Raw genomic sequence first — 20,945 nt, forward strand, 5'->3', positions numbered from 1 at the left:
ACAAGAGAGCAATCGGCTCTCATAGGGTGAAGCCTATGACAGCTGATCGCCATGATTGGCTGGCTGGGGGGAGGGGGGGAGGGAAGGGGTTTAAAGGAACAGTTTTTTTTTTTTTAAAACACAAACACAAATATTTATAAAAAAAAAAATAAACATGGGGGGAGCGATCAGACCCCACCAACAGAGAGCTCTGTTGGTGGGGAGAAAAGGGGGGGGGGATCACTTGTGTGCTATGTTGTGCGGCCCTGCAGCTTGGCCTTAAAGCTGCAATGGCCTTTTTTACTAAAAATGTCCTGTTCACTAGGGGGGTTTAGCCCTGCAGTCCTTAAGAGGTTAAAGAGAAACCGTAACCAAGAATTGAACTTCATCCCAATCAGTAGCTGATACCCCCTTTCCCATGAGAAATCTATTCCTTTTCTTAATTGGATCATCATGGAGCTCTTTGTGGTGAAACCCCTCCCACAAATTATGTCAGCGCCTTACAGTTCTAAGGTACTGACATCACACTGTGGGAGCCTTGTTGCATTGTGGGAAATAACAGCTGTTTACAACTGCCAAAAAAACAAGCAGCATCTCCTTCTGCAGTGACATCACTTGTCAGCAGTAAAAATGTCACCATGTGATAAATGTAATAATGTAAATCAGGGCGAGGAAAGATTTTACAATGAGCAAACACTGACTAAATCATTTATGCATAATTATGGTAAAAATTAAGCACTTTTTTTATTACATTATTTTCACTGTAGTACCTCTTTAAAGGATAATCCCATCCTATCAAATAAAACACTCAACATTTCACATGGTATGACCAACTAAGGTTCATACAAACAAGCACATGAGCGTTAAGAGACTTGCCATCTGACAACTCGGTTCAGTCCCCTCCCATCACTGATGACTCAAAAATGTGACCAGGCACTCTCGTAGTGTTGTGAAGCTGCTTTCCCAACCGGGTTCAACCTAAAAAGACGTTTCAAGGCATATCATTGTGGGCAGCAAAAAAGGAGCTTTTATACCTAAAGCCTAGCCCCTTGCCGCCTTCCCACAGGTCACATGCTCCTTTGTTTACAAATCAATGTAAAAAATATTCAAAATGACATAGTTATTACTATCAGGCAATCACCTTTGTAGCATCCATCAAGTATCACCAAATGTATATTTAAATTAGCCCAAAACAGTATTCCCTATTTACTAAAACAGGAACTGTGGATACAAAAAAGTTTAAAATGTCTTCTGATGGCTGAATGGAACCTTTGCAGTATTACCACACTATTTCTGTCTATTCTCAAGTTTGCCATTTTGTGGCAAAAAATCAGAATGACATTCTAAAAATACTTTAAAAAATCGCTCTTATTTTTCCACACAAAATGAATACCTTGTGTATAAATATGCTACTAGATGTTTCCACAAATCTCTCTTAAAATCTGTTTATTTAACCTGCTACCTATTCTAGCCTGCAAAATCTAAAAAAATAAACTTCAGTTACAGACTATAAAACAATGTAATTCATACTCGGCACTTAAACCCCCTCAGAATTAGTGTATTTAATCTCAGGATCCACTGTTTCTGTTTTCAAGTGTTCCGCCTCTCTACTGGATCCCCTCCACAAAGGAGGAACTAGTTCTATAACACAAAACTTTAAAAGCTTAACATTTTTATTATGAGCTTTAAAGAAATAAGCCGACACTGTATGGGTCAAAAGACATTTTTTTTAATATTGAGACAGCTATAGGCTTGCTATACACAGGCCTGGCTTTACATCACAGGAGCCTATAGGCACAGATGTCTTGCACCCTTCGTTGCCATCTACGAATCTACAAACCTCCGCCGAACCGCACCGCAAGTGTGCTGGCTAGCACAGCTTTCACTTCTCCCTTACTTCCCTTGCCAGTCACAGCTACAGGTGTTGCTTAGCATTAGGTAGCCAGAGGTACCCTCAGTATTAAGTAGCTAGTGGTGCTGAAGGGAGATCCCATCGTCAGTGGAATGCCGAGAGCTGGATGAGTAACCTCTCATTTACGCTCTGCTCGGGACTCTGCATAGGGAAAGAGGGAGTGGACACTAGGGGAGAGAAGTGAGCCGCCTTTCCATCATCAGGCGCCTGTAGGCACATGCCTACAGTGCCTTATGGTAAATCTGGCCCTGGCTATACACCAGCGGTTCTGGATGCTTGTCTTGCTTACAGGGGGGAAAAGAGATAATTTGCATATTTAGTAGTGTAGCATTGTGGATAACCACAAATGTTCACTTATAGCTTAATTATTGCAAATTTCCTTCTGTTTTAAGAAGGCAAATGTCACCAAGCATTGCTTATCAGTAGGAGGGCTTTTTGGTCTCTTTTATCCCCCTATACCAGTGATGGCTAACCTTGGCACTCCAGCTGTGACAAAACTACAAATCCCATGATGCCTCTGCCTCCCCAAGTTATGCTTAGAGCTGTCAGAGTATTACAATGCCTCGTGGGAGTTGTAGTTCCACCACAGCTGGAGTGCCAAGGTTAGCCAACACTGCCCTATACATTCCTAGTGGTTTGGGTCACCCCGAGCTGCTTGGTTACTCTGTTGGCCTGATACAAATCACTTTTTCTCCTAAATTTTCTTCGAGGTGATATGTTCACACCTTATCAAAAAATGCATTTTAAGCCAGCACCAAGCAAGAAACTAAACTAAACTAAAGCCAACAGAAAGCAAGAAAATACTCAAAATAATTTTGACAGTACTTGTTCACCTACATTTTGTTACTTTTTCAAATGCAGAGTGCTGAAAATGTAGTTTAAACAGAAGAAGAAAACGTATCTCCTTGGAGAAAACATAGGAGAAAAAGTGAATTTGATTGGGCCCAGTGTTCTTACAACCTACCTCTATAAGGTCTTGACCTGCATATTGGAGGCCACACAGTAAGAAGACCGCAAAATCTGAATTGCACATACTGACATTTTTAAATTTATATTTCATTCCAGTCTCATTTGAAGCAAAGTCTTTAAATCTCACTTTTTATGAGTTATGTGCTTATATCCATCGCAACTCCGACATCTTATGAAGCCAGGAACCATCATTGTCTCATTAATTATACTTTTCAGTCTGTCCTTTAAAGAGACTCTGAAGCGAGGATAAATTATATTTTTTAACTTGTATTCCTGTCACTGAGTATAACAGCTGCTAAACCGCCGCTATCCCGTGGCAAAACGAGGGGTTTATACCCCCCAAATCACCCTGCAAAATCCACTACTTTCTTGGTCATGGATTTTGCTGCTCCTGGAGGCAGAGCTTTCAGCTGCAGCTCTGCCTCCATGTGCGTCAAACGCCGCGCGGATCTCCGTCTCTCCCCCGCCCCTCTCTGTGAAGGAAGATTGAGAGGGGCGGCAAACTTTAAACATAGCTCCATTCTTTTTTATTATTCAAAACTACCATCATAATTTTCAGTAACTATAAATCATGTAGACCTAAGCCAAACCTTTAATGCCCCTCCCCCTCTCATTCACACCCCCTTACCCTGTGTGACCTGTTTCTTACCTTGTATCACTCCAGGCAAGAAAACCTGCCCCCCCCCCCCCCCCCCACACACACACACACACACACACACACACACACAAGATAAAGTCACTCATACACACACTAAAAAACACATCTCATATGATATCAACCATGTCTTAAATAAACACAGCATATATCATGATGTCCTCAAGAAGCTCAGATATAATGTCCCTCACATAGCAAGTGCTGTCTTTATCTCTAAATACATTTAAACAAACATGAGCCAGTACTTCAGAAGTTGAAAGTGCAGTGTATGCTCTGTCCAATCTGCACTGCACTGGCAGACTGGACTAGAGGATCCCGACTAGTAGACAGGAATGACTGGGCTTAGCGGACTGGTGTACAGGACTGTCAGAGCTGACTGGCGTACAGGACTGACAGAACTGACTTGCGTACAGGACTTCTTTATAACCAAAGGATATCAGCCTCTCATAACAATCAGAAAACCAATTTTAAAAATATCCTATCCAATCTTTATTAGCACAAAAGTTTTTTTTTTTCAATAAAAAAAACTTCAGGTAAAAATTGATATATGATTTTTCATAAGAGCCAATATATACTAAAAATCCATATATATGCTCAAATCAGTGTGATATACAATAGTGAGCTTTAGACGACAACGCCATCTTGTTACAAGTCAACCACTCTTTATAAGGCCCATAAGTGCATCAATAATATCTGACCAGACAGCACTTTATATTTATAGGTGAAACTCCTTCATCATTCGAGAAATACAAATGACCTGGTCAATCTATACCGATATGAGAACTCACACAGGACAACCATCTAGGCAGTCATCGGCAGATACGAGACATGTTACACTCAGGGAATTGTGTCAGGGGCACCGGCCAGGGAAAATGACCTGTGATTAATGCAATATGGCATATGTAGCTTCATTTTAACTGTGAGAAGCTGAATAATACATTTGACAGTGTTTTATAGAAGAGGGCCCACCACAGTAAACATGTTTAGTGATGAACTGAACCTTACACTACAAATGTGATTTTCAAAACAATGGTCACATTTAGGCAAAATTCCCATACTGGAATAGCCCTGGATGTCTACCTGTATAAATGGTGGAACTTGTGGTGTTTGTTTGCTGTTCGCACTCTGTAAAGGAAGAATGACACTAAACAATACAAAAAAATCTACCATGCTAAAACCTAAATGGGTACACTGAGGTTAATGGTTTGCAAAATACCCAGCTAGTAATGAAATACGGCATATGTGACATAATTTTAATGAGAAAGAGACAAATAATATATTTTGGGGTATTTAATAGCAGGGGCACTTGAATGAAAACTAGGAATGAGGAAAACTACACAAAGTGCATTTTCTGCACCTACCTCTATATGAACGTGAAGAGGTTAAACTGAGTCACAAACTTCCCAAAAGTCAAGTGCCAGTTACTCATTGTATGTGGTATGTTGTAGTAGCCCCACCTGTCATTTTAGAGAGATCAGCAGAGCCTCTGGGAGCCTGAGAGGAGAGCAGTGTGTGTCAAGCATTGATCAGCAGGTTCCTGAAATAAACCTCTCCTAAGCTCCCAGTACTGATATTTTAGTGTACAGTGTTAAAAGAAAAGTTATGTGCCAGTCAAACTATTCATATACACAGTTTCACTACTGTTCCAGAGATCAGTTTAGGGTTGGCATCATAGGAAAATAGGTAAAAGTAAGTGGCTAGAAGGGCAAATCTGCACAGCCAGCATCCACTTAAATAAAACCTGATTTGTGTTAACTGTATCATAATGATTATGAATTAGTCTTATACTGTACTAGTGACCTTAGCCCGTACGCAGGGACAGTTGCCTATTAATATATAGGATACTGTACTATCATATCATCATCTTTTCAAGTCTATTTGTATAAAATGATTTGCCATCACAGAGTATGTTGACAATTATGTTATTTTTTTTTTTACTATATTCTGTAATTTACTGTATAATTCAGGGGTTGAGATAGTAAAAGATATGCTAATTATTCTGTCTTGCATGCAAATAGTAGGCACTAGGCACTGTAGGCAGCTTGGAATTGGTCCAGTCAAATTCACTTCCTGCTGGTAAAACAGTTTTCAATGTAAACAGCAACACACACAGCAAATCATCAGCAGGCTTTGGGGTCACTGACATTACTAGGACTGAAAAATGCAAGCTTTGAGTGGTTGCCTTTTGAAGTGTCGCCTAGCTTTGACACAAACCTTGCTCATCATTGATGCTTTCTGCTGGCACTTATGGGCATTGACATGCTCTGAGTGGCTCTTTTTAAGGTTTGCAATCACTTTCTGTGGTGCTGGCAGGCATTTTTAGTTGGTCCCTCTTAAAGGCCAAATCACGAGTGTATGTTTCTAAACTGCCAACAGCATGATCTTTAGCAAAGCCAAACAATGTGGTGTGAACTGACTTAACTTAGAACAATGAGTTTCACACAGGGCAGTTTCTAGGCTTAAAAGCTCTCAGGGTAGAATTGTAAAAATTCTACTGTGCACTCTGCATGTGCCCATTTCTTCCCCCCCAAACACTGCACCCCAGGCAGAAGAGACCCACCTACCCCTGCCTGCTACTTAAAACTGGCCTGCTCCTAGGCTTCCAATCTCATTGGTAACAGCCTCGCCATGCCTGTGAGGAAGAAGATGCGCCGCATATGGATCCCAGAGAGGTGAGTTACTATAAACTCTACCACACACTCTGCATGTCCCCATTTCTCCCCCCTCTGCCACTGCACCCCAAGCAGAGACCTACTCCATCTGCTCCTTAAAATGGGCCTGCTCCTAGGCATCCTATCCTGTCACATGATCACAGATGGGGCTGGTACCAATGAGACACCTGGGAGGAAGAAGAGATGTGTTACTACTGTGCACTCTGCATGTGCCTGTTTCTACCCCCTCCGCTCCTGCTCCTGAGTCCCTGGCCAGAGACCTGTCCCTCCTGCCCCTTAAAATGTTGTCCTAGTATTTTGCTAGCACAAAACATTGGTAACAAAATTACAGTGACATGGACATTGCAGGGCTTAAAAGAGGTAGAATGGAGCAGTAGAGAATAAACATAATATGGTGATATACTATTGAAAGCAGAAGTATTACTGTATTAAGAAGGTAGTTTGGGAGCACAAAGCCAAAAGCTGTTACCATGCTTAGAGCTCTGTTTGGCCTTAGTTCTTAGGTTCAAGTAATAGCTGTTGTGCTTTCCATAAGGTGTCTAGAACAGAACAAAAATACTGCACATAGGGTAATAACGTTCAGGTTCAACTGTCAACACCTTCGTGATTCACGGTCCCCAGTGTTACACCTAGAATTCCACACCCCCTCATGCCGATATGCTCACCAGATAAAAACCACCTCTGCTGTTAGGTGGATATCACGCTTTTGCAAGCCGCAATGTGTCCCTTGTACTCCAATCTCCTGCAGACTGTTCAATCTACAATGAAAATACTCTCAACATAGGGTAATATTGTTATGACACTTCTTATCCACAGCAACCAGTGACCCCTGCCAACAGTGATGCACTTCGTGTTGTCACACTCCCGACACCAAAAATTTGAAACGCTCACCAGATGCTGTCCACCTCTCAGATAATAGGTGGAAACTGCACTTGTAATAAATCAGCTTTGGCTAGATGACACTTCTTGTAGCAATTCTTATAACCTGATAGGTCCTGGTTTATTCCATAAATCGATCTCTCAAAGATAAAACATAAAAGCTTCCATAGCGTAAAAACATTAAACACCTGCCGCTGGGTGCATACAAGTTGCACTTACGCTTCCAGCCAGGTTTTCAGCATATCACAAGTGTTCCCTTCTCAATGCCCATCTGTCCGGGGATGTTGTGAAGCACTTTCGGTGTCCCGCTCGTCACTCCCCGGTGGTACGTCTGCAGCGTGTGCGCTTCCGTGGCCGGCCGACCGTTCCTGCGTGCGTGGTGACATTAGACGTTAGTTCTTAGGTTATGTTCACATTGGGGCCTTGAAGTGCATTGCGTCCAACAACACAATTGCATTATTAATGCCATGCAGTTATGTTTTAATAGTGCGTTCACACTGGCACATTAGCAGTCCAGTGCAACGGATCTGTTTGAATCATGTAATAAATAAATAAATAAATAAATAAATAAAGGATGCAGTGTGGTACCAGACGCCGTGCGCGTGTACAGTTGCATACTTGAAGCAAGCTTTTCATTAACTGTATGCAAGGCAGGATTTATGCTTTTTGTGCCCTTAGGTCACGTATGTTGTGGCTCCCCCTTCTTGTGCAGCAGAGCACCTCCCACTCCATGTGCTGCCCCTCTTCCATGTTTATCATCCATGTACAACAGCCCTTTTCTTTCATGAACAGCTCCCTTGAGCAGTTTTCCTTTTTCATGTGTCGCTCCCCATTTTCAACCTCCTCATGTGTAGTGATCCCTCTTTTTCATGTCCAGGTGCCCCTTGGGCTGCAGCTGCCCAAGGCCTGTGCCTTTTCGGCCTTTCCAGAAATCCAGCCCTGACTGTATGCTTCACTGTATGAGTCACATCACATCTGTAAGGCACAATGGGCTTGATTCACTAAACCATGATAACTCATATCATGGGCGCGCTAGCGTTTTTGCGTTTGTGCGCGCAATCGTGAATTTTAAAATTCACGATCGTGCGTGAAAATTCGCGATTGCGTTCGAAAACACGAAAATGCGTGCCAAAATGCTAGCGCGGCCGGGATATGAGTTATCACGGTGGGGAATCAAGCCCTATGTAACATTTCCTCTCCCCTCCATTGCATTGCGATCCTGTTTTTAAGGTTTAGTTCATAATGAGTTTTATAATGAATGACCTCAAGGAACACACGCATGGTAACACACGGTATTTCATTATCATTCATTTTGTAACACGGATTGTATCCTAATTCCCAAGGGTGTCTAATTCATGTGCCAAGGGCTTCTACCATAAGGTTATCAGTAGGGATGAACAGAACTGTCACTGGCAGGTTTGTCAGTTTTTTGTGGAACTTCCGGTTAGATCACAAGAAACCTGCAAATGGATTTTGCAGAACTGGCATTATGGCTCCAATGTGTTTGTACAGCTTCTGTAGTGTAAGAATAGTGTGCGGTGCGTGTACATTATCACCAAGCAGACAGTGTCCATAAAGCATAAACATATACATGGGATTGGGATACCAACTAGCGGAGGGATTAGCCCCAAATGAGTGCAGTTTGTGTGATAAAAATGTCATGGTTAATAAAAGCAGCATCATTTGGCAGTTGCTGGCATCATCAACAGAGTACATAAAAATGTTTATTTTTATTTTTTCACACTTCTAAACATTTCAATCTTATTATAATTATTAAACAGGCAGGCTTTTTGCTAGTATGTTTATAACAGACGCTAGGCAATTTGCGCATACCGCCCTCAGACACTCATGCGCCCGGGACCACGCCCATCCACGACCACTGCCCGAAGCCCGCCCACAGCCGCTTGCTGTGCATGCGCACCAGGCAAAATGGAGGCACTGACACAGGGACAGAGCAGGATGCAGACACAGGAATATTATTATATAGGATACATGTGATTGCTAGTTTGCAGCACTGCAACATGAATGCCACTATTCCACCAAAGATGTTGACACTAAATAGTGTTGGAGTTGTTATACTATTGGTAGGACATTTGCAGTATCTCACAAAAGTGAGTACACCTCTCACATTTTTGTCAATATTTTATTATAGCTTTTTATGGAACAAAACTGAAGATATGACACTTTGAGAGTGCTTTTACATGTGCGAAGCGATGATTCCACAAGCCTGCCACAGGATCACAGCACTGCAGGAATAAATCCTGTGGCAGAGTGCACCGAAAGGATCATATGCATAGGCATGCCCCCCGTTTAGTTACGTACTCCCTGCTGGACAGGAAGTACGTCACTGGGATTCCTGCTGGTCCACGCATGCATTCCGTTCATACTCACTGCATCGCCATAGACTTGAATTAATGCATTATACATGCGGTAGGCATAGATCATGTGGTAACACACTGTTAACTTTGCAACAGCATTACAGTGATTTCACCCCTTCCATTGCACAACATCATGTTGCGTTAAGTATGAAAGTCTCCATAAACTTTCACTGATATAGCAGTCTCTTGTAGTAAACAAGCTTATCACAATGCCATAGTGTAAAAGGTCCCTCACACACAGGGGCGTAACAATAGGGGATGCAACCCCTGCCCCTGGGGGGGGGCTTTTTGGGGGGCAGGGGGGGTCACAACTTAAGAGGAGAGTGTGGCAGATCATCGGGGAGGGGGGAAATCCCCCCTCCCTCACCTCGGGCTCTCCTCTTAGCGCTCCCCCTCCTGCAATCATTAGTGGCAGCGGGCGGACGGCGGCAGGCTGGATACATACCTCCATCGCGCAGAAGGTCTCCGATCAGTAAGAGCGTCATGTTACTTCCTGCGTAAACAGGAAGTAGCATGAAGCTCTGAGAGATCGGAGACCTCCTGCACGATGGAGGTATGTGTTTAGCCTGCCGCTGCCCACCGGCTGCCACTAATGATTGCAGGAGGGGGAGCGCTAAGAAGAGAGCCCAAGGTGAGGAAGGGTGGGATGTCCCCCCTCCCCACTGATCTGCCACACTCTCCTCTTATGTTGCGACCCCTCCTGCCCCCCAAAAAGGCCCTGAGTGGGCCCTAGGGTCCCGATGCGGTCGCTACCTCTGTACCCCCTATTGCTACGCCACTGTATAACAGTGTAAATTTGATGTCCCATAAAAATAACTCAACACACAGCCATTAATGTCTCAACTGCAGGCAGGGCCGTTTCTGGCTATTTTGGTGCCCCAGGCCAGGATCATTTGTTTCATCTTTACCTCTCCCCAATCTTGTGAATGGGAAGATTATAACTTACATTACTACATTTATTCGTTTTGTGGCACCAATAACACATGAATAGATTGTGTACAGAAATACTATTGTTTCTAAAAATAAGTATAGAAAGCATACACAAATTATAACCAGGCAGATACAAATTCACTGAACACACATAACAAACCTATATAACTATTAATAGTATACTCTTATATGTAAAGCCTTGACATTTACAGGTCAGAATATTGTCCTGGAAATTCAGAGGCATTGAAACAATCAATACAGATCAAACCTAACAAGTACTGATTAATTACACATTAATAGCAGCTGACACATTTTTTTATGCTATTAAGGCCTTCATTGTTGTGCTATTAAGCAGTGTCAATTAAGGTGTTAAATTACCATTCACACCTTTCTTAATAGCAGTTGTGCATAATATTGCTGTTTTGCTGAGTGTTAAAAATAGCTCTGTAAGGCCCCTTCTTCCAGGTGTCACCCCAGGCAGGCACCTGCCTTGTTTATTTATGCCTGACAATGGCCCTGACTGCAGGCAACACATGGGTACGCCCCTAAGTAAAGCATGTCCAAAGGCTGTCCGAATTAGACATTTTACCTCTCTGGGAGTATGTTACTAATTAGTGTTACCAGGTCTCAGGTGTGAATAGGGAGCAGGTGTGTTAAATTTGGTGTTATCACCCTCACACTCTTTTATACTAGTCACTGGAAGTTCAACATGGTATCTCATGACAGAGAACTCTTTGAGGATCTTAAAAAAGTTGTTGCTCTAGCTGAGCTTCAGCACGTTAGCCAAGACCATACAGCGGTTAAACAGAACAGGTTTTACTCAGAACAGACAACCAAAGAGATTGAGTGCACGTGCTCAGCATCACATCCAGAGGTTGTCTTTTGCAAATAGACATATGAGTGCTGGCAGCATTGCTGCAGAGGTTGAAGGGGTTGGGGTGTCAGCCTGTCAGTGCTCAGACTATATGCTGCACACTGCAGCAAATTGGTCTGCATGTCTGTCTTTTCAGAAGGGAGAATTTCTAAAGATGATTTTCAATAAAGCCCACAAACAGTTTGCTGAAGGCAAGCAGACAAAGGACATGGATATCCACACACTATAGATGCCCAGAGAGCGCGTCTCACAGGTCAACCTGGCCTGTGACTGATGCCGGTGCCTTGTCCCAGCCGGATTGCTCCCACGGCTTTAGGTAGTACCCAAACACACACAAGAGACGGCACACCAATGGCTGCAAACAAATTTGCTGTATTGGATCAAGTACACTACATGTTACGGATCTTTACATCCTTCCTCAGGTGTCAAACAGCAAATGAAACATACACCATTATATATCATCAGGAGAGCAACCACACCCATCATGGCTAACTCCACCCTCTCCCATGATCACCAATGTCCATCTCTCACAAAAGTCTTTGCGGTCATCTGGCACTCCCACAGGCTACCACTAATACATAAACACTGACCGTCATAAAGGCACTTCCACCGATGGACTGCCACTACTCCACCTAAAAAATGACATACAAAATAGATAACATGTATACTGGCCACATTATAACAGCGTCTTGGAATTGTGCAAACATCTTCTATAAAAAGCATTTGAGAGGTAACCTCTCGTTCATACCTCTCGGGGCTACTACATCCAACATATGTATCCATCTGGATTCCTTTTGTTTAAGTAATTTCTCTAAATCACCCCCTCTATTCGATGGATTTAGTGCCTCAAGAACACACCATCTCAGCTGTGCTGCGTTGTGTCCCATAGCAGCAAAGTGTCTTGCTACCGAGGTGTCATAACCCTTTCGCTCGCCTTCAGCATACTTGTTGATGGCCCTCTTGTGCTCCTGTATCCTGGTCCTCACTGCTCTCGTGGTCTCTCCCACATACATTAGCCCACATGGGCACTTAAGCCCATAGATAGCCCAAGGTGTAGAACAGTAGTGTCTACCTTTGATGGTTATTCTGCGCCCAGTGTGTGGATGGCAAACCCTCTCCCCTTTAATAATGCCACTACATACATTACAATTGAGACACGGGTGTGTCCCTGGTTTACCCGTGTTCACTTCTTCTCTCCTGGGGGCGGTGTCTGTGTGCCTAACACTGTCCTGAATGGTCCTACCCCTCCTAATCGAAAATATGGGTTCCTCTTTGAAAAGTGTCCCAATATCTTTATCAGTGCTTAACAGGGGCCAAAATCTACGTATGGACTCTTTGATTAATGTGGTGTTTTTCCCCAAGTTGGTGACTAATGGTATCCCCTTGGAGCTGCTTTTTCTAGTGGAACTATGCAGTAAGGTGGACCTATCAATAGCTCGCACTCCCTGTCTAATCTTTTCAATTTTAGAGACATCGTACCCTTTCTGTTTGAACTTAGTGCGAATGGACAGGCTGGCCCGATCATAATCATCCGTGTTGGTGCAGATACGTCTGGCCCTAAGGAACTGCCCCCTTGGTATAGCCTTAACTATATGACAATTGTGATGGCTATCATGTCGCAACAAATTGTTGCGATCTGTGGGCTTGCAATACAGTTTAGTGACAAACCGCCCTTCTGATGCCTTAATGGATACATCAAGGAAGCTCACACCTTCCCCAGATGCCTCCATGGTAAATTTGATGGTAGGATGCATCCTGTTTGCCTCCTCAACCATCTCAAGGAGCAGTTCCCTAGGGCCTTTCCATAACAATAGAATGTCATCCACAAAGCGGAAGTACTGCACAATATATTTTTCATACAACGGATTTTTCAAAAACATGGACCGTTCAAGAGATTCCACAAAAATATTTGCAATGGACGGGGCTGCCGGAGATCCCATACTGGCTCCCTGGCGCTGCAAATATATATCATCATGGAATTTAACCATCAAAGGTAGACACTACTGTTCTACACCTTGGGCTATCTATGGGCTTAAGTGCCCATGTGGGCTAATGTATGTGGGAGAGACCACGAGAGCAGTGAGGACCAGGATACAGGAGCACAAGAGGGCCATCAACAAGTATGCTGAAGGCGAGCGAAAGGGTTATGACACCTCGGTAGCAAGACACTTTGCTGCTATGGGACACAACGCAGCACAGCTGAGATGGTGTGTTCTTGAGGCACTAAATCCATCGAATAGAGGGGGTGATTTAGAGAAATTACTTAAACAAAAGGAATCCAGATGGATACATATGTTGGATGTAGTAGCCCCGAGAGGTATGAACGAGAGGTTACCTCTCAAATGCTTTTTATAGAAGATGTTTGCACAATTCCAAGACGCTGTTATAATGTGGCCAGTATACATGTTATCTATTTTGTATGTCATTTTTTAGGTGGAGTAGTGGCAGTCCATCGGTGGAAGTGCCTTTATGACGGTCAGTGTTTATGTATTAGTGGTAGCCTGTGGGAGTGCCAGATGACCGCAAAGACTTTTGTGAGAGATGGACATTGGTGATCATGGGAGAGGGTGGAGTTAGCCATGATGGGTGTGGTTGCTCTCCTGATGATATATAATGGTGTATGTTTCATTTGCTGTTTGACACCTGAGGAAGGATGTAAAGATCCGTAACATGTAGTGTACTTGATCCAATACAGCAAATTTGTTTGCAGCCATTGGTGTGCCGTCTCTTGTGTGTGTTTGGGTACTACCTAAAGCCGTGGGAGCAATCCGGCTGGGACAAGGCACCGGCATCAGTCACAGGCCAGGTTGACCTGTGAGACGCGCTCTCTGGGCATCTATAGTGTGTGGATATATTGTTGATTGCTTCAGCATGGAGAGCAGCGCGGACAAGGACAGCGGTGAAGGCACCAGCACCGCCACTACCAACAGTACTGGACAGCAAGCCCTCACCTTCGCATATGGGGAGGATGATATACAGCGTATTCTGGAGATGGTCACCATGGATGACTTTGAAACAGATGTGAGTGCCAACAGCGACAACATCAAAGACACTATATATCAGCTGAAACGCAAGGAACTACAATATTCCATGCATCAAGTGTTCTTAGTTGATTATGTTAAGAACAGAAGGATCCCGAGAGGATATAGAGTCGGCCTACGGTCCACATTGCTAAATCATGATCAGCTGTTTATACAGAAATTCTTTGAGATCCTCAACAAATGTAGCATTGACGTGATGGTACTCACCATTGAGCGACTACAGGTACACCTGTTGAAATTGAGGCAAAGTATCAGCGACATGGAGGAGAAGCTGAAAGGGCAGGTGGACTTTGAGGAGTATAATGAAATTATGGATGAGATGGACGAGCACATTGGTGCTGAGAAACGCACTATTGCCGCCAGGAAACAGTCTAAGTTGAAAAGGGATGCCGACGACTACAGCGCTGACAGGGTGTATACCTGGAAAAATGAACGGCGTAGAGGGCGAGGCGGGGAGCCAACGCACGCTGAAGCGGCTGTGGTGGATGCCGAGGGGAACCAAGCTGATGGTTCCTGGACAGCAGTGTACCCGCACGGAAGGGGAAGCAGAGGCGCACTTCCGGCCCCTACAGGAAGACATGGTTACGGCAATAGACGCCGGGGCGCTAGGTCGAGAGGCAAGCCGCGGGGCGGCAGAGGTACACAGAGAAGGGGCCGCCAACAATGGGACACAGCGGACTCCATGACGGAGGATTCCGACTCGCAGGATTTTCAAGAGGCCCGCGTCCCCATTACAGGGGGCGCGTCAGGCGGGGCAGGACAACGCGGCGGCAGGACAGGCCCCAGCACCATGAGCAAGCAGCAGAGGGACAGCTACGACCTCAGGAAACGGCCATAAGTGAGGTGAGCAATGTTATCAATATCTCATCCCAGAGCCTGGATTCTGTTGAAATGTCTGTACTGGAAAAAGGTTTGGGGTTTGTGCCGACTCATGGTGACTCTCTGTTTGACTGGGAGGTTGATCTGTTCAAATTCACAAGGAGATTGAGATTAAAAGCCCATTTCAAAGATTCTGCCTATGAGGGTCCATGTGAGAACAGACTAACACGTTATTTGCAGAGATCCAATTGGACTCCTGAGGAACAGTTTCCAGCAATAGATTTGTTTGAAAAAGCAGTTAAACAGGAGGTTAAACAGAAATGGGACAATAGCAAATATGCACATCCCAACCTCACTTATGCACAGAAACAAGCCCTTAAGAGACTGAGTGACAACCCTAACATCATAATCACTAAGGCAGATAAAGGGGGAGCCACAGTCGTACAGGATTTACAGGATTATCTGAAGGAGGGGTTCAGACAAGTACAGAATGAAAGACACTATGTCAAATGTGATGGTGATCCCACAGCCACAATAAAAGAAAAAGTTGACATATTATTGGCATCTGCTGTAGAGGACGGAGTGATTGACAGCACTACAGCAAGAGGGCTTAAAGTTGAACACCCGCTGGTCCCCCTGCTATACCTATTGCCCAAAGTCCATAAGCAATTGGTGAACCCCCCAGGACGCCCCATTGTGGCCAGTAGAGGGTCAGCATTATATCCATTAGCGGGGTTCCTTGACACGTACCTGCAACCGATTGTGGCATCTTTTCCACATTGCCTCAAGGACACTACAGATTTGCTAGTGAGACTGGAAAGTCTCTCAGAGATACCCAACGATATTATTTTCTGTAGTTTGGACATACAGAGTCTGTTTACAGCCATCCCCCAGGATGAGGCCATTTCTGTAATAGAGGATAGGCTACTTGAGACCAATTTGTCTAATGGACTGGTATATTTTTTACTTGATATATTGGAGTTGGTCCTTAGATCGAATTATTTTAAATTCCATGATGATATATATTTGCAGCGCCAGGGAGCCAGTATGGGATCTCCGGCAGCCCCGTCCATTGCAAATATTTTTGTGGAATCTCTTGAACGGTCCATGTTTTTGAAAAATCCGTTGTATGAAAAATATATTGTGCAGTACTTCCGCTTTGTGGATGACATTCTATTGTTATGGAAAGGCCCTAGGGAACTGCTCCTTGAGATGGTTGAGGAGGCAAACAGGATGCATCCTACCATCAAATTTACCATGGAGGCATCTGGGGAAGGTGTGAGCTTCCTTGATGTATCCATTAAGGCATCAGAAGGGCGGTTTGTCACTAAACTGTATTGCAAGCCCACAGATCGCAACAATTTGTTGCGACATGATAGCCATCACAATTGTCATATAGTTAAGGCTATACCAAGGGGGCAGTTCCTTAGGGCCAGACGTATCTGCACCAACACGGATGATTATGATCGGGCCAGCCTGTCCATTCGCACTAAGTTCAAACAGAAAGGGTACGATGTCTCTAAAATTGAAAAGATTAGACAGGGAGTGCGAGCTATTGATAGGTCCACCTTACTGCATAGTTCCACTAGAAAAAGCAGCTCCAAGGGGATACCATTAGTCACCAACTTGGGGAAAAACACCACATTAATCAAAGAGTCCATACGTAGATTTTGGCCCCTGTTAAGCACTGATAAAGATATTGGGACACTTTTCAAAGAGGAACCCATATTTTCGATTAGGAGGGGTAGGACCATTCAGGACAGTGTTAGGCACACAGACACCGCCCCCAGGAGAGAAGAAGTGAACACGGGTAAACCAGGGACACACCCGTGTCTCAATTGTAATGTATGTAGTGGCATTATTAAAGGGGAGAGGGTTTGCCATCCACACACTGGGCGCAGAATAACCATCAAAGGTAGACACTACTGTTCTACACCTTGGGCTATCTATGGGCTTAAGTGCCCATGTGGGCTAATGTATGTGGGAGAGACCACGAGAGCAGTGAGGACCAGGATACAGGAGCACAAGAGGGCCATCAACAAGTATGCTGAAGGCGAGCGAAAGGGTTATGACACCTCGGTAGCAAGACACTTTGCTGCTATGGGACACAACGCAGCACAGCTGAGATGGTGTGTTCTTGAGGCACTAAATCCATCGAATAGAGGGGGTGATTTAGAGAAATTACTTAAACAAAAGGAATCCAGATGGATACATATGTTGGATGTAGTAGCCCCGAGAGGTATGAACGAGAGGTTACCTCTCAAATGCTTTTTATAGAAGATGTTTGCACAATTCCAAGACGCTGTTATAATGTGGCCAGTATACATGTTATCTATTTTGTATGTCATTTTTTAGGTGGAGTAGTGGCAGTCCATCGGTGGAAGTGCCTTTATGACGGTCAGTGTTTATGTATTAGTGGTAGCCTGTGGGAGTGCCAGATGACCGCAAAGACTTTTGTGAGAGATGGACATTGGTGATCATGGGAGAGGGTGGAGTTAGCCATGATGGGTGTGGTTGCTCTCCTGATGATATATAATGGTGTATGTTTCATTTGCTGTTTGACACCTGAGGAAGGATGTAAAGATCCGTAACATGTAGTGTACTTGATCCAATACAGCAAATTTGTTTGCAGCCATTGGTGTGCCGTCTCTTGTGTGTGTTAAAGGACATGGATAAATGGAACCATGTCCTCTGGTCAGTGGCGTAGCTACAAACCTCGGGGCCCGATGCGGACTGTGGACCCGGCCCCCCCCCCCCTACATTAAATAGCCAGGAGCAGGACCGGATTTACAGTTTAGGAGCCTATATAGGCACAGAATTTCTGGCACCCTAAATCCCGTCCCTCAGCATAGGCCACACCCCCAGGTCACCCCCTATCCCCATAAAGTGATTGTACCTCTTATGGCCTACCCCCTTCCCCCTAAGGGCGCTTCTCCCAAGGAGCCCCTGGCCTGGGCAATACCCTCTCCCCCAACATCCCCTCCTTCCCCAAAAGCATGCCTTTAAAACACACACACACACACACACACACACACATACTCTTATGCACATACACACACAGTGGGCACACACACACTCTGGCACACAAATACACACACGCTAGGGATACACACTCTGGGACACACATACACACACTGTGGATACACACTCTGGCACACACATACTGTACACAGACACACTCTAGCACACACATACTGTACACAGACACACTCTGGCACACACATACTGTACACAGACACACTCTTGCACACACATACACACACTGTGGATACACACTCTAGCGCACACATACTGTACACAGACACACTCTGGCACACACATACTGTACACAGACACACTCTTGCACACACATACACACATTGTGGATACACACTCTGGCAAACACATACTGTACACAGATACACTCTTGCACACACATACACACGCTGTGGATACACACTCTAGCACACGCATACTGTACACAGACACAATCTGGCACACACATACTGTGCACAGACACACTCTTGCACACACATACACACACTGTGGATACACACTCTAGCACACACATACTGTACACAGACACACTCTTGCACATACATACACACACTGTGGATTCACACTCTGGTACACACATACTGTACACAGACACACTCAGGCACACACATACTGTATACAGACACACTCGACACACTCTGGCACACACATATACACACTGTGGATACACACTCTAGCACACACATACTGTACACAGACACACCCTGGCACACACATACTGTACACAGACACACTCTTCCACACACATACACACACTGTGGATACACACTCTGGCACACACATACTGTACACAGACACACTCTTCCACACACATACACACACTGTGGATACACACTCTGGCACACACATACTGTACACAGACACACTCTGGCAGCCTATATAGGCACAGAATTTCTGGCACCCTAAATCCCGTCCCTCAGCATAGGCCACACCCCCAGGTCACCCCCTATCCCCATAAAGTGATTGTACCTCTTATGGCCTACCCCCTTCCCCCTAAGGGCACTTCTCCCAAGGAGCCCCTGGCCTGGGCAATACCCTCTCCCCCAACATCCCCCCCTTCCCCAAAAGCATGCCTTTAAAACACACACACACACGCACACATACTCTTATGCACATACACACACAGTGGGCACACACACACTCTGGCACACAAATACACACACGCTATGGATACACACTCTGGGACACACATACTGTACACAGACACACTCTGGCACACACATACACACACTGTGGATACACACTCTGGCACACACATACTGTACACAGACACACTCTAGCACACACATACACACACTGTGGATACACACTCCAGCACACACATACTGTACACAGACACACTCTGGCACACACATACTGTACACAGACACGCTCTTGCACACACATACACACATTGTGGATACACACTCTGGCAAACACATACTGTACACAGATACACTCTTGCACACACATACACACGCTGTGGATACATACTTTAGCACACACATACTGTACACAGACACAATCTGGCACACACATACTGTGCACAGACACACTCTTGCACACACATACACACACTGTGGATACACACTCTAGCACACACATACTGTACACAGACACACTCTTACACACACATACTGTACACAGACACACTCTTGCACACACATACACACATTGTGGATACACACTCTGGCAAACACATACTGTACACAGATACACTCTTGCACACACATACACACGCTGTGGATACACACTCTAGCACACACATACTGTACACAGACACACTCTGGCACACACATACTGTACACAGACACACTCTTGCACACACATACACACATTGTGGATACACACTCTGGCAAACACATACTGTACACAGATACACTCTTGCACACACATACACACGCTGTGGATACACACTCTAGCACACACATACTGTACACAGACACAATCTGGCACACACATACTGTGCACAGACACACTCTTGCACACACATACACACACTGTGGATACACACTCTAGCACACACATACTGTACACAGACACACTCTGGCACACACACATACTGTACACAGACACACTCTTGCACACACATACACACATTGTGGATACACACTCTGGCAAACACATACACACACTGTGGATACACACTCTGGCACACACATACTGTACACAGACACACTCTGGCACACACATACTGTACACAGACACACTCTGACACACACATACACACACTATGGATACACACTCTGGCACACACATACATAGTTTACACCCACTCTGTCACCCTCTTCCCTCCCCCCACTTCTGGACAATCAAGCAGTGAATAAAGAAACACATACTTTACCACAGCAGGCAGCCTTTGAACTTTGCTTGAGGGGGCAGTGCATCCCACACCCTCTCGCTGGCTGGAGCTACAACAAGCCTGGCTGTTCCGATGTCATGCCCGTCCGACTCCAGCAGCCCATATAGAAAGCAGCATGAGCGGCCACATAGACTCCTGAGTCCCGACTCAAGTGTGTGCAAAGAGCCCCTCCCCCACTCGCAGGGGCTCTAATGCCGCACAGATAAAGTGCAGAGGGGTGCAGCATCAAAGTGCGGGATGAGTTTAGCGATGTAGCAGCTGAAGGCAGGTGTCAGCAGAGCTGGTGGCAATGCTGTCATGCGACCATGTTTTTAGGGTCCGGAAGCAGAGTGAGAGGGAAGCACGTGGGGAGGACGAACAGGCCCCCTAGGGGTCGGGCCCGGTCGCACAGACGACTGCTGCGGCCGTGGCCCCTACGCCCCTGCCTCTAGTCTAATGAGAACAAGATAAACTTTTTTGA

At 45.0% G+C, this 20,945-nt stretch overlaps 1 protein-coding gene across 2 annotated transcripts in view; it reads right to left on the reverse strand.

The window, feature by feature from the left end:
* The window catches only part of CACNA1S (calcium voltage-gated channel subunit alpha1 S), a 211,924-nt gene that overhangs the window by 166,450 nt on the left and 24,529 nt on the right, over positions 1 to 20,945 (reverse strand). The window contains exon 2 of one of the 2 annotated variants that reach the window (XM_068269454.1): positions 7,286 to 7,434. The exons of the other annotated variant lie outside the window; for it this stretch is intronic. The gene's annotated coding sequence lies outside the window, so the exon portion shown is untranslated. The remainder of the gene's footprint in view (positions 1 to 7,285; positions 7,435 to 20,945) is intronic. 2 annotated transcript variants of the gene reach the window in all.

Source organism: Hyperolius riggenbachi, chromosome 2 (assembly GCF_040937935.1).
Source record: "Hyperolius riggenbachi isolate aHypRig1 chromosome 2, aHypRig1.pri, whole genome shotgun sequence".
Lineage (NCBI taxonomy): Eukaryota > Metazoa > Chordata > Amphibia > Anura > Hyperoliidae > Hyperolius > Hyperolius riggenbachi.